Raw genomic sequence first — 13,109 nt, forward strand, 5'->3', positions numbered from 1 at the left:
TGTAGAACATCAGTGATTTTCTTTAGAAAAGCTCTGTGGATGGTTCCCATTTCTTCTTCAGCATTCAAAGATCACGATTACCCTGAATGGCATCTTCTCTTCTCTTGCTTTTTTCAATAGTTTAATGATATTTGATGAGTCCCTAAATGTTAGATCATTTAGCTCTGTGTGCTTTTTAAGTTTCTATATGTGAAACCAAACTACATGTATATATTTGTGACATAATTTTTTTTTGCTCACTCAAAAATATTTTTATATATTTTTAATATTCACGAATATCTATACCTAAGAGTGTGTTTCTAGTGTTCTGAAAAATTCTCAGGTACTATCTCTTCAAAAGTTACATTCCTCATTCCAGAATTCCTCATCCTGATCTCCATGTCTCTTAACTTCTTTATTATTTCTATTTTATTTGTATTTTTAAAAATTTTATTTAGAGGTAGGGTCTTGCTCTCTTGCCCAGGCTGGAGTGCAAAGGCATGATCATAGCTTACTGCAGCCTTGAACTCCTAGGCTCAAGCAATCCTCCCATCTCAGCCCTAGAACAGCTAGGACTACAGGGACATAGCACCATGATGCCCAGCCAAGTTTTTTCTTTAATTTTAGAGACCGGGTCTCACTATGCTGCCCAGCCTAGTCTTGAACTCCTGGCCTCAAGCCATCCTCCCATCTTGGCCTCCCAAAGTGCTGGAATTACAGGCGTGAGCCAACACACTTGGCTTCTTAACTTCTTTTCAATATTTTTCATCGATTTTGTTTTATGTTACATTTTAGAGAAAAAGTATTTATATCTCTGCATAAACTAAATATCTCAGTCTGTATAATCTATGATTTAATTTATCTGTTAACATTTTTATATCAATTTTTTAACTTCCAAAATAAGTATTATTAATTTTTATATCTCTTTTGTCTTTTTATAGTCTTTTTTCTTGCTTATATTTTAAGTCATTTTTATTTGAATGTAGAAATACAGTTATTTCACAGTTTCATTTGATAATGTTGATATCTGAAGTCCTACTAAATATAATTCTGCTATCTGTTATTTATTTTGGCTATCACTCAAAGTGCCTTGAAATCTTTGCTATTATAAATGGTATCTTTTATACAATCCATCTTCTAGTTTTGGGTTACTGGTATACAGAGACAAAACTGATGCTCACTTTACATACTGATTTTATCCAGTGTCCTTGATAAATTCATAAATTAATTTTAATTTGGGTCCTTCTACATACACAATCACTTGTAAATAATGACAGCTTCCCAGTCTTCATTTATTTAAACCTTTATTTATACCTTTTATTTCTTTTCTTGCCTAACATCACCCGCTAAAATCTCTAGGTCAATGTTAACTAGAAATTACAATACTAGGCATTCTCATCTCCTTCATAATCTCAGGTAACTAGCTTTCAGTATTTCATCATTGAGCTCTACGTTTGCTATAAGGTTTTTATCGATACTTTTTAATGGATTAAAGAAGCTTCTTCCATTACTAGTTTGCTAAGAGGGCTTTCTTCATTTATCATGAAAGGACATTGAATTTTATTAATTTTTTGCATCCTCCAAAACATGGAATGATTTTCAGTTATTACTAGACATGAACCCATCTAGATTGTGATATATTATTATTTTTATCTAACGTTAGAGTCAATTTATTAATTTTTGTTTAGAAATTTTGTATCCATGTTCATGGAATTGGCCTGTAATTTTCCCATCTTGTTATGCTCTTTTCAGGCCTACAAATAACTATTTAAAAAGCATTTCCTATGTTTATATTCTCTGTAAGAGTTTTTGTAATATTGGTGGTGTTTCTTTCTCAAATGTTTGGTAGAATTCACAGGAAAGCCATCTGGACCTGCAGTTTTCTTTGTGGAAACATTTTTTTAAAGCAGCTTTATTGAGACATAATTTACATATCATAAAATTCATCCATTTAAAATGTAAACCTTAATGATTTTTAGTAAATTTACAGAGTTGTGCAGCCATCACCAAAATCCAATTTTAGAACATTTTCACCACCTCAAAAATATACCTCATACTAATTTGTAGTTATTTTTATTCCAAACCCCAGTTCCAGGCAACCACTAATCTACTTTCTATCTCTATAGATCTACTTTTTCTGACCATTTGGTATAAATATAATTGTACAATATGTAGCTTTTGTCCCTAGCTTCTTTTACTTAACATAATAATTTTGAGATTCATCTATATCTAGCTATGTGATCAGCAGTTCATTCTTTTTATTGCTGAATAGCATTTGACAATATGAATATACTTTATCTTGTTTATATATCCACCCGTTGATGAATATTGGGTATTTTTATGTTTTAGCTATTACTAATAATGTTGCTATGAACATTTATGTGTAAGCCTTTGTAAATACACGTTTTCATTTCTTAGAGTGGAATTGTCATATTGTTTGGTGTATCTATGTTTAACACCTTAAGAAACTGCCAAACTGTTTTCCAAAGTGGTTGTACCATTTTACGTTTCTATATCCAATGTTGCAGTGTCTTCATATCTCAATAATACTTATTATCTTTTTTACTATAGCCATCTAGTGGGTATGAAGTGATATCTCATTGTGGTTTTGATTTGTGTTTCCTAATGACAGATGGCATTGAATATCTTTTCACGTGCTTGCTTGCCATTTGTATATCTTCTTTGAAACAATAATTATTCAAGTTATTTGCCCATTTTTTAAATTGGGCCACTAACTTTATTATCATTGAATTGTCAGTGTTCTTTATATATTCTGGATACCTGTCTTTTATGAGACATAGGATTTGCAAATATTTCATCCAAGTGTGTGGCTTATCTTCTCATATTCTTAATAATTTTGAAGCACAGAAGTTTATTAGTTTGATAAAGTCAATTAAAATTTTTTTTGTTTATAAGCCATGCTTTTCTAGGTATTATAAGATACTATTATGTATTGTATCTCAGAAATCTTTTCCTAACCCTCAGGGTCAAAAAGATTTTCTCCTGTGTTTTCTTCTAAAAGTTTTATAGTCTTAGAAGTAACATTCAGGTCTATGATCCACTTTGAGTTAATTTTTGTGTCTTATGTGAAGGGTCTAAATGAATCTTTTTATGTATGCAGGTAACTAATTTTAAATGAAAAAGAATAGCAACACTGGATGTTAGTAAGGATATGAAACAAATGAAACTTTCATAAATTGTTGAGAGAATATAAAATGGTAGGATCTATTTAAGAAAATAGATGGCTGTTTATTATAAATTATAACATTTATCGACCTTATGACCAAGCAATTCCATTTTTACCCAAAACAAATGAGAATATATGTCCATAAAATAAGTTATACATGAGTAGTCATAGCAGTATTATTCATAAAATCCCCAAATGGGAAATGGCTGCAGTGTCAATAAACTGTGATGTATTCATAAAATAGAATACACTACTCAACACTAAAAAAGGAAAAATAATGTTGTTACATGCAACAACATGGTGAATTTCAAAAACATTATCCTGAAGGTAACAAATCGTACAGACAAGAGTGCCTATGTTATGATTCCATTAATATAAATTTCTAGAAAAAGCTACCATATGATTTTCTTTACAAAGCACTAGAATAAAGAGAGAAAATATCAGAACAATGGGCATCTCAGGGTTAGAGGGGGATGAGTATTTCTATAGAGGGAGGGTGAGAAACTTTCTGGAATGATGGACTGTTATATATTGATAGGGGTTTAAAATACCAAGATGTAAATCAAAACTCAGTGGATACACACTTAAGAATTTTGCATTTCGCTATGTGTACATTTAATTTCAAAAGAAGAAAACTATTGAAAAATTAATTAAACTGTTGTTAGAAATATATATGTTGAACTTGCAGTTTCACTAAAATATAAGATGATTGATGGTTGGATGGATAGATATGTATCTGTGGATGGATAGATCTGTAGTAAAGTAAATATAGCAAAAAGTTAATGGTAGAATTTAGGTGGTAGGTATATGGGTGTTCACTGTTAAATTCTTTCCACTTTACTGTACATTTGAAACTTTATATAAAAATACTTTTGGAAATTTAAAAAATGTGTTTCATTGTTTCCTCAAACCCAAAATTATTTATTTTACTGTCACAGAAAGAAGGAAGAAAACTTGGATTCACTTCAAGACACATTCTAGAGAAGGCCCTGTCTTGTCTTTATACATTTATCTATATTTCAAGTTAAGAAGATGTGAAACTTTAGTCTACATCTTATCTAAATTTATTCATCTCTTTAGGGTAGCCAAACTTGCTCCTTTTTAATCATGACAATATCCAGGGGACTTTAAAGAGTATCTTAGTTAATTTATTCATTTCATGTACAGAAGCCAGTCAAAAACGTTTGTGGAGGAGGTTAGTTTGACGTCTTTATTTTAAAAAAAGTTATTGGTTATTGAATTATGTAGAATGCACAAAAGTAGCCCATGATCCAAAGGAAATAAAGTTATTGTCTCTATTTACTTTGTTCCTGATGGTTCAAATGATCTTACTCTTACCAAAGTGGGATAACCTTCATTTCATATTTACAAAATGTTTATTGAGAGCCTGCTATAAACCAAGTTCAAGGGCCACAAAATCAAATAGATCATACCTCATATGATTTTTCTCTGTGTCCCCACTCAAATCTCATCTTGAATTGTAATCCCCATGTGTTGGGGGAGGGGCCTGGTGGGAGGTGATTGAATCATGGGGTAGACGTCCCCCTTGCTGTTCTGGTGATAGTGAGTTCTCAAGATATCGGTTTGTTTGAAAATTTGTGGCACTTCCCCCTTTGTCCTCTCTCTCTCTCTCATGCCACCATGGTAAGACGTACCTTGCTTCCCCTTCCTTTTTTCCCATGATTGTTAAGTTTCCTGAGGCTTCCTTAGCCATGAGGAACTGTAAGTCAATTAAACCTCTTCTTATAAATAGTCCAGTCTCAGGTAGTTCTTTAAGCAGTGTGAAGCTGGACTAATACAATATCCATAATGAGTTTAAAGTCTACAGAAGAAACTTTCCCTTTCTTATGCTTTTCCCTTTAATTTATTGTTAAAATATTGAGTTCTTAAATAATAGACTCTCCACAAAACTGCCATGCCAATGTTACTATTTTCATTTTTCCACAGTACAATTTCTTTATGCCACTATTTATTTTACATTTTTACATAATTTCTATTTTTTACATTTGACTTTAGAGTAATCACATTTTCTCATGTATATTACTCTAAAATGACCTCTTGTCATAGAGTGTAAGAGAGACTAGGAAAGAGTATAATAAAGATAGGCACAAACAAGTTTCTTCCCAAGAAAAACAAAGCAATGAAGTTAGTCTAGACTTTATTTTCCAGGAACTAGTAGCTTCCTCTCCCTTCTCTGTAGAAGAACTAGGAGTACTTGTCTTTCTCACACTCATTTTTCTACATTTTCTTAAAAGACTGCAGATAGGCCAGGTGCGGTGGCTCACACCTGTAATCCCAGTACTTTGGGAGGCCAAGGCGGGTGGATCACAGGGTCAGGAGTTTGAGACCAGCCTGGCCAATATGGTGAAACCCTGTCTCTATTGAAAATACAAAAATTAGCTGAGTGTGGTGGTGGGTGCCTGTAGTCCCAGCTATTTGGGAGGCTGAGGCAGGGGAATTGCTTGAATCTGGGAGGCAGAGGTTGCAGTGAAGTGAGATTGCACCATTGCACTCCAGCCTGGGCAACAGAGCAAGACCCTGTCTCAAAAAAAAAAAGAAAAAGAAAAGCCTACAGATATAAAAAGATTTTGTCTTTATCAATAAAATTGTAAGCTCTGAGGCCAGACGGGATTGCTCATGCCTGTAATCCCAGCACTTTGGGAGGCCAAGGCAGGCAGATCACGAGGTCAGGAATTCGAGACCAGCCTGACCAACATGGTGAAACCCTGTCTCTACTAAAAATACAAAAATGAGGCCTGGCGCAGTGGCTCACGCCTGTAATCCCAGCACTTTGGGAGGCTGAGGCGGGCGGATCACGAGGTCAGGAGCTCAAGACCATCTTGGCTAACACGGTGAAATCCCGTCTCAACTAAAAAAAAAAAATACAAAAAATTAGCTGGGCGTGGTGGCGGGTGCCTGTAGTCCCAGCTACTAGGGAGGCTGAGGCAGGAGAATGGCGTGAACCCAGGAGGCGGAGCTTGCAGTGAGCTGAGATCATGCCACTGCACTCCAGCCTGGGCCAAAGAGCGAGACTCTGTCTCAAAAAAAAAAAAAAAAAAAAAAATTGTAAGCTCTGTGACTTTTCAGAAAAAGTAAGGCGTGTTTTAAACATCTTGATATATTTAAATAACGGTTTTTTTTAGCTAAAAAAACTAAAGAATTAAAAACTATAGCCTTCCATGTGAACATAGAAAAACTACTTGTCCTATTTAGTAAAATGTTGTTAGGACTTGTCTTTTGTTGATTCTCAAGAAAAGGACAGTAGAAGGAGAAGATCAGAATTTGTGAGTCAAGAAAGCACACATACACATGAAAGCCTGGGAATTGAGAATTTGGGAGAAATCTAAACACTTATAATAAATTCTTAATTACTTAGCTTCTTGTCTGTATTTGCTTTTTCTCTAAAACAAATGTTATTTACTCCAGAGATGAGCAGCTGGATTTGTGAAATATACGTGAAATATTGCTTGAGTTGGAACTATTTTAGGTGAAAAAATATTATCACAGTATCTAGTGAACCAGCAGTCTTCTGAAATGGGGCAGGAGCGATGAATGGTTTTACCTTCGTAATTTTTGAAAAAATCAGAGTCATACCTGAAAGTGAGTCTTCCTATTAATTTATAGATATGGTATTAAATGTTATTAGTTTATAAGACAAAACTTTACCTGAATGCATTTGGTTGACCATAATTGGTATCAGGCTAGGTGAGTAGCAAAACTCAACAAAGAATTTGACCTATTGGCAGGAAGGATTCTAAGAAGAGAAAGAGTAGAGGTAATGGTGTGTTACAGAATTAGGCATAGCAGGAATTAGAAATAGGTATTAGGCTATGTGGGTTAATTCTGAGTATGTCTTGGAAGACCTTGGTTAATTTGGAGCCCGTGAATTATACCAGGTAAGGACTCTTGAGTTTGGGTCCAGTGAAACATCGAGGTGGATAAGGGCAGAAGGTCAGAGGAAGGAGAATAAACAGTTGCCATTTCGTTTATTCATATGACATATTTATACTGGGAGCTTATTGCAATTAACACTGCACATTCAATGATGAGAAATATATGTATAGTCTTTGTATCAGTCAGAGTCTCAGCAAGAAAGAGAAGGTACACTCCAAATGAACACTTTGAGTAGATCTTCTTTGAGAAGAATTATTTACATAGGTATGGGCAGGATTTCAGGAAACCAGCAAGGCACGGTGTTGGGTTCTAAGGCAGTTACAGTGGAAAATGGTTACCAGGAAAAGTAGCTGCTTTGAGAAACTGACAGAAACAGAGGCATTGGATACAAGTGTGCCATCTAACCATGATAACCCACTATAACTAGGACACTTATCTCCATCTCACTTTGTCCTTGTCCTCCAGTCTCCTGAGAATGCCTCACATTGATCACACCCAACTGGAAGCAAGAGAACAATGAAGCCTGTTGATAGAGTGCATGTGAATCAGCAGCTTCTGGGGCAGAGAGAAGGGTGGAGAAGGTTGGACAGTGGATAAGGGTGGACCATAGATAAGGGTGGGTGGCAAACGGAAGATAACCAGCAGAGCTTCTCTTCTCACGAAGCTTTCATTTTAGGGCAGTGGTTTCATTAAGGGCAGTGAGGAAGATTTTGCTCCCTCAGAGGACATTTGGCAATATTTGGTGATATTTTTTAAATTGTCACAACTTGAGGGAGTGGTGCTACTGGCATCTTTTACGTGTAGAGGCCAGTAGAGGGCAAGGATGCTGCGAAACATCATACAATGCACAGTATTGCACACGCCTCCCTCAAAACAAAGACTTGTTTAGCCTGAAATTCCAACAGTGAGGAGGTCTGTTTTAGTGCAGGAAAAAATATTTGTCAAATTATCATATAAATGAATGTAAAATTGTAAACTACACAGTATTCTGTGAAAGATGGTCACTTACTGCTATCAAGATGCAGGATCAGAGAGGCTTTTGTGAAGATAGGATGATTAACCTAAGATTTGAAGGGTGAATCAGAGATAAGTAGAGCAAGGAAGAGGAGGGGAAAAATAATCCAAGCAGAGAAAACACCATATCAAATGCCTAAGGCAAGAAGCAGAATGGAAATCTTCAAGAAAAGGAAGGAAGTCTGGTGGGATGGAATGCAGAGAAAAAGAGAGAACTTGGTACAAAACTGGATTGCTGGACCCAGGCCAGATGTAGCAGGGAATTTTGGACCATTTAAGAAGTGCAACGTCTTTGAGCACATACATAGCTGCAAATAGTAGACAAGCAGATGCTTATCCTCAAAGGTAAATCAAGATACAGAAAAACATAGCCACTTTTAGGATGTCCTTTTAGGACAAGATGGGGGTGAACAGAGAGTTAGAATAGCCTCCCCTCCACTGCCCCTCAAGAGGCAACACGGCCTGTGATTAAGGGTGTTCAATCTCTGGGGCCAAATTGCCTGAGCATAAATCCTGCCGGACACTGATTAGCTGTTTTGACTATGAGCAAGGTAAACTTTCTGAGCCTATTTCCTCCTCTGTAAAAAAGGGCTAATAATGGTATATTCCTCATAGTGTTATGAAAAAAATTAAAAATGGAAACAATGTCTGGATAGTGCCTGGCACATAGTAAGCATCTCACATAGTATTAGTAGTAGCAGTAGCAGTAGTAATATTTGTTGTTGTTGTTGTTGTTGTTGTTGTTCTGAAAAAAAAAAGGGTTGGGATATTGTTGCCTGTTAGCCGAATTTAGTGACTGCCTGCTTTTGTACATAAAGTTTTACTGGAACACAGCCATGCTTATTTGCTTGCATATCTCTATGTCTGCTTTCATATAATGATGACAGAATTAAGTTGTTGGAATAGAGACTATATGGCCTACAAAGCTGAAAATATTTACTATCTGGCTCTTTACAAAATACATTTTCAGACCCTTACTCTAGAGGGATTAAGCACTGCTTGTCCCATGGAACTGAGCCATCATGGGTTCCTTCAACAGTTTTCTGAAGACACTGTAAAAACTCTCTTTCCATATTTTGAGTCCTTATTCCACTTTCTAAAAGTGCACTTACCCTATATTCTAAACTAGCTCCCAGAATCTTGACTCTCTTTTTTAGTCTATCTTAATAAGAGATTCTTAATGGGAGCCTCTTACTCTACTAACCTCTCCAGTTCTTGGTTAACAAAATACTCATGACTCTGCTGTAGCTATTTAGAGCTGTGATACTGTAATCGTACCCTATATTCTAAACTAGCTCCCAGAATCTTGACTCTCTTTTTTAGTCTATCTTAATAAGAGATTCTTAATGGGAGCCTCTTACTCTACTAACCTCTCCAGTTCTTGGTTAACAAAATACTCATGAATCTGCTGTAGCTATTTAGAGCTGTGATACTGTAATCTTAGGCTTTGTCATTGTAGGATTGGTCCTAGACACCACCTTCTTCCCACCTAGTTGAAATTATATGCTACCTGGTGGGATTCACCAGAGGCTCACCAATTTTGCCCTGAAACAAGTCCTCACACTGAAAGACTGAAGTAAAATACAATACCCAGATTTACAGAGGACTTACTGAGTTGCAGGCATTATTATAAAAATATTAAACAGATTATCTCATTTAGTCCTCAATCTGATAATCCACATTTTATAAATTAGGATTCTGAGGATTAACAGAAGCAGCACCTTCCCCAAGGTCTCCCTGCTGGTCAGATGCCTGAGCCCAGCCAGTGTGACTGTGGGGCCATTTCCTTAACCTCCTCCTCACTGTGAGAGCTGACACCTGGCATTGTAGGTACGAGTCCTCGAACCACAGTCTCCACTTCATCTAAAGAACAGATGGAACGGGAGAAGCAATAAGAGCTCAGTAACACAAGGAGTCTGTCCCTGGAGGGTTAAATTCTCATGCCTGCAAGTATAGATATCCAGAAAATCCATCTGGATGGCAGATTAAGGGAGGAACACCAAGAAGGCCCTGAAAACTGAGGCAAATTTTTGTCTCAGAGAGATTTTTACATGCTTTTGGGAAAACAAACAAAACAAAACAACACAACAGTATAGCTAGCTTGGAGCCCAAAGGTTGAAGAATACAGGCATACCTTGGAGATATTTGATTCTAGACGACCACAGTAAAGCATATTACGTAAATATTTGGTTTCTCAGTGCATAATAAAAATCATGTTTACACTATAGTTTATTAAATGTGCAAGAGCATGTCTAAAAATGCAATGTACATATATCATAATTAAAAAATACTTTATTGCTAAAAAATGCTAAAAATCCTCTAAGCCTTCAGTTACTTGTAATCTTTTTGCTGGTGGAGAATTTTGCCTTGATGTTGATGGGTGCTGATTGATCAGGGTTGTGGTTATTGAAGGCTGGGGTGGCTGTGGAAATGTCTTAAGAGAATAATAAAGTTTACCATATAGATTCATTCTTTCTTTCATGAATGGTTTCTCTGTAGCATGCAATGCTGTTTGATGGCATTTTGCCCATGGTAGAACTTCTTTCAAAATTGGAGTCAGTCCTCTCGAACTCTGACACTGCTTTATGAACTAAGCTTATGTAATATTCTAATTCTTTTGTCATCACTTAAACAATGTTCACAACATCTTCACCAGGGGAAGATTCCATCTCAAGAAATCACTTTCTTTGCTCATTCATAAGAAGCAATCCTGATCCACTCAAGTTTTATCGTGAGATTGCAGTAATTCAGTCACACCTTCAGGCTCAACTTCCAATTCTATTTCTCTTGATATTTGTAACTCATATGCAGTTACTTCCTCCGCTGAAGTCTTGAAACCCTCAAAGTCATCTATGAGAGTTGGAATCTTCTTCCAAACTGTGTTCATGTTGATATTTTGACCTCTTACCATAATTCACAAATGTTCTTAATGACATCTAGAAAGGCGAATCTTTTCTAGGAGGTTTTCAACTTATTTTGCCTACATACATCAGAGAAATCTTTATCTATGGCAGCTATAGCTTTACAAAATGTATTTCTTAAATAATAAGACTTCAAAGTTGAAATTACTCCTTGTTCCATGGACTGTAGAATGGACACTGTGTTAGTAGGCATGAGACAACATTAATCTCCCTGTATATCTCCATTAGAGCTCCTGAAGGACTAGGTTCACTGTCAATAGCAGTAACATTTTAAAAGAAATCTTTTTTTCTGAGGAGTAGGTGTCATCAGTGGGCTTAAAATATTCAGGAGACTATACTGTAAACAGATGTGCTGTCATCTTGGCCTTGTTCCATTGATAAGGGCACAGAGTAGATTTAGCACCATTCTTAAGGGCCCTAGGATTTTTGGAATGGTAAATGCGCATTGGCTTCAGCTTAAAGTCATCAGTTGCATTAGCCCCTGACAAGAGAATCATTGTATTTTTTAAAGTTTTGAAACCAGGGACTGACGTCTCCTCTTTAGCTATGAAAGTCCTACATGGCATCTTCTTCTAATAGAAGGCTGTTTTATCACATTGAAAATCTGTTGTTTAGTGTAGTCACCTTCAATTATCTTAGCTAGATCTTCTGAATAACTTGCTGCAGTTTCTACATCAGCACTTGCTGCTTCACCTTTCAGTTCTATGTTATGAAAATGCATTATTTCCTTAAACCTATGAACCAATCAGTGCTAGACTCAAACTCTTCTCCTGCAGCTTCCTCACTTCTCTCAGCCTTCACAGCATCGAAGACAGTTAGGGCCTTGTTTTAGATTAAGCTTCAGCTTAAGGGAATGATGTAGCTGGTTTGATCTATCCAGACCACTAAAACTTGCTCCATATCAGCAATAAGGCTATTTCACTTTCTTTTCATTGGTATGTTCACTAAAGTAGCACTTTTAATTTTTTTTCAAGAACTTTTCATTTGCATTTGCAACTTTGCTAACTGCTTGGTACAAGAGGCTTAGCTTTTGGCTTATCTCAGTTTTTGACAGGCCTTCCTCCCTAAACTTAATCCTTTCTAGCTATTGGTTTAAAGTGAGAGACTTGTATCCTTTTTTCTCACTTGAACACTTGTTTGCCACCATAGGCATATTAATTAGCCTAATTTCAATACTGTTGTGTCTCAGGGAATAGGGAAGCCCAAGAAAAGGGTGAAAGAGGAATGGTTGGTCAGTGGAGCAGTCAGAACACGTACAATATTTACAGATTAAGTTCTCCATCTTATCTGGGTGAGGTTCATGGCACACCAAAATAATTACAATAGGAACATCAATAGGAACTGACCACAGATCACCACAACAGATATAATATCGATGAACAATCTTAAGGTATGTGAGAATTACCAAAATGTGACATAGGGACACAAGTAAGCACATGCTATTAGAAAAATGGTATCAATAGACTTGCTCGAGGCAAGGTTGCCACAAATTTTCAATTGGTAAAAAACGAAATATCTGTGAAGTACAATACAGCAAAGCACAATAAAACAAGGCATCCTGTATCTACCACATTTTATTTATCCATACTTCCACATATGGACATATGGGTGGTTTCTAGCTTTCAGATATTGTGAATAATGCTGCTGTGAACACTGATATACACATATCCATTGAAATCCCTGATATCAATACTTTTGGGCATATATTTGAAATTGCTAAATCATGGTGCATTTGATGGATTTTCATATATTGAACCAGCTTTGCCTTTCATAAATAAATCTCACTTCATTGTGGTGTATAATATTAATATGCTGTTGAAGTCAGTTTGTTCATATTTTATTGAAGCTTTTAAATTTTTTATATCAATTTTCAAAAGATATTAATCTGTAGTTTTCTTTGTCTTGTAGCATTTTTTTTTTTTAAGACAGGGTCTCCCTTTGTCATCCAGGCGGGAGTGCAGTGGCACAATCTTGGCTTACTGCAGCCCTGACCTTCTGGGCTCAAGCAATCCTCCTGCCTCAGCCCCTCAAGTAGTTGAGACTATAGGTATGCACCACCATGCCCAACTTTTTTTTTTTTTTTTTTTTGTAGGAACAAAGTTTCACTATGTTGC

At 36.1% G+C, this 13,109-nt stretch overlaps 1 pseudogene; it reads right to left on the reverse strand.

The window, feature by feature from the left end:
* Window positions 1-10,382: 10,382 nt before the first annotated feature.
* Window positions 10,383-12,142, reverse strand: LOC129398679 (tigger transposable element-derived protein 1-like; annotated as a pseudogene).
* Window positions 12,143-13,109: the final 967 nt, after the last annotated feature.

The sequence above is a fragment of the Pan paniscus genome, chromosome 11, assembly GCF_029289425.2.
Source record: "Pan paniscus chromosome 11, NHGRI_mPanPan1-v2.0_pri, whole genome shotgun sequence".
In the NCBI taxonomy this organism is placed as follows: Eukaryota; Metazoa; Chordata; class Mammalia; order Primates; family Hominidae; genus Pan; species Pan paniscus.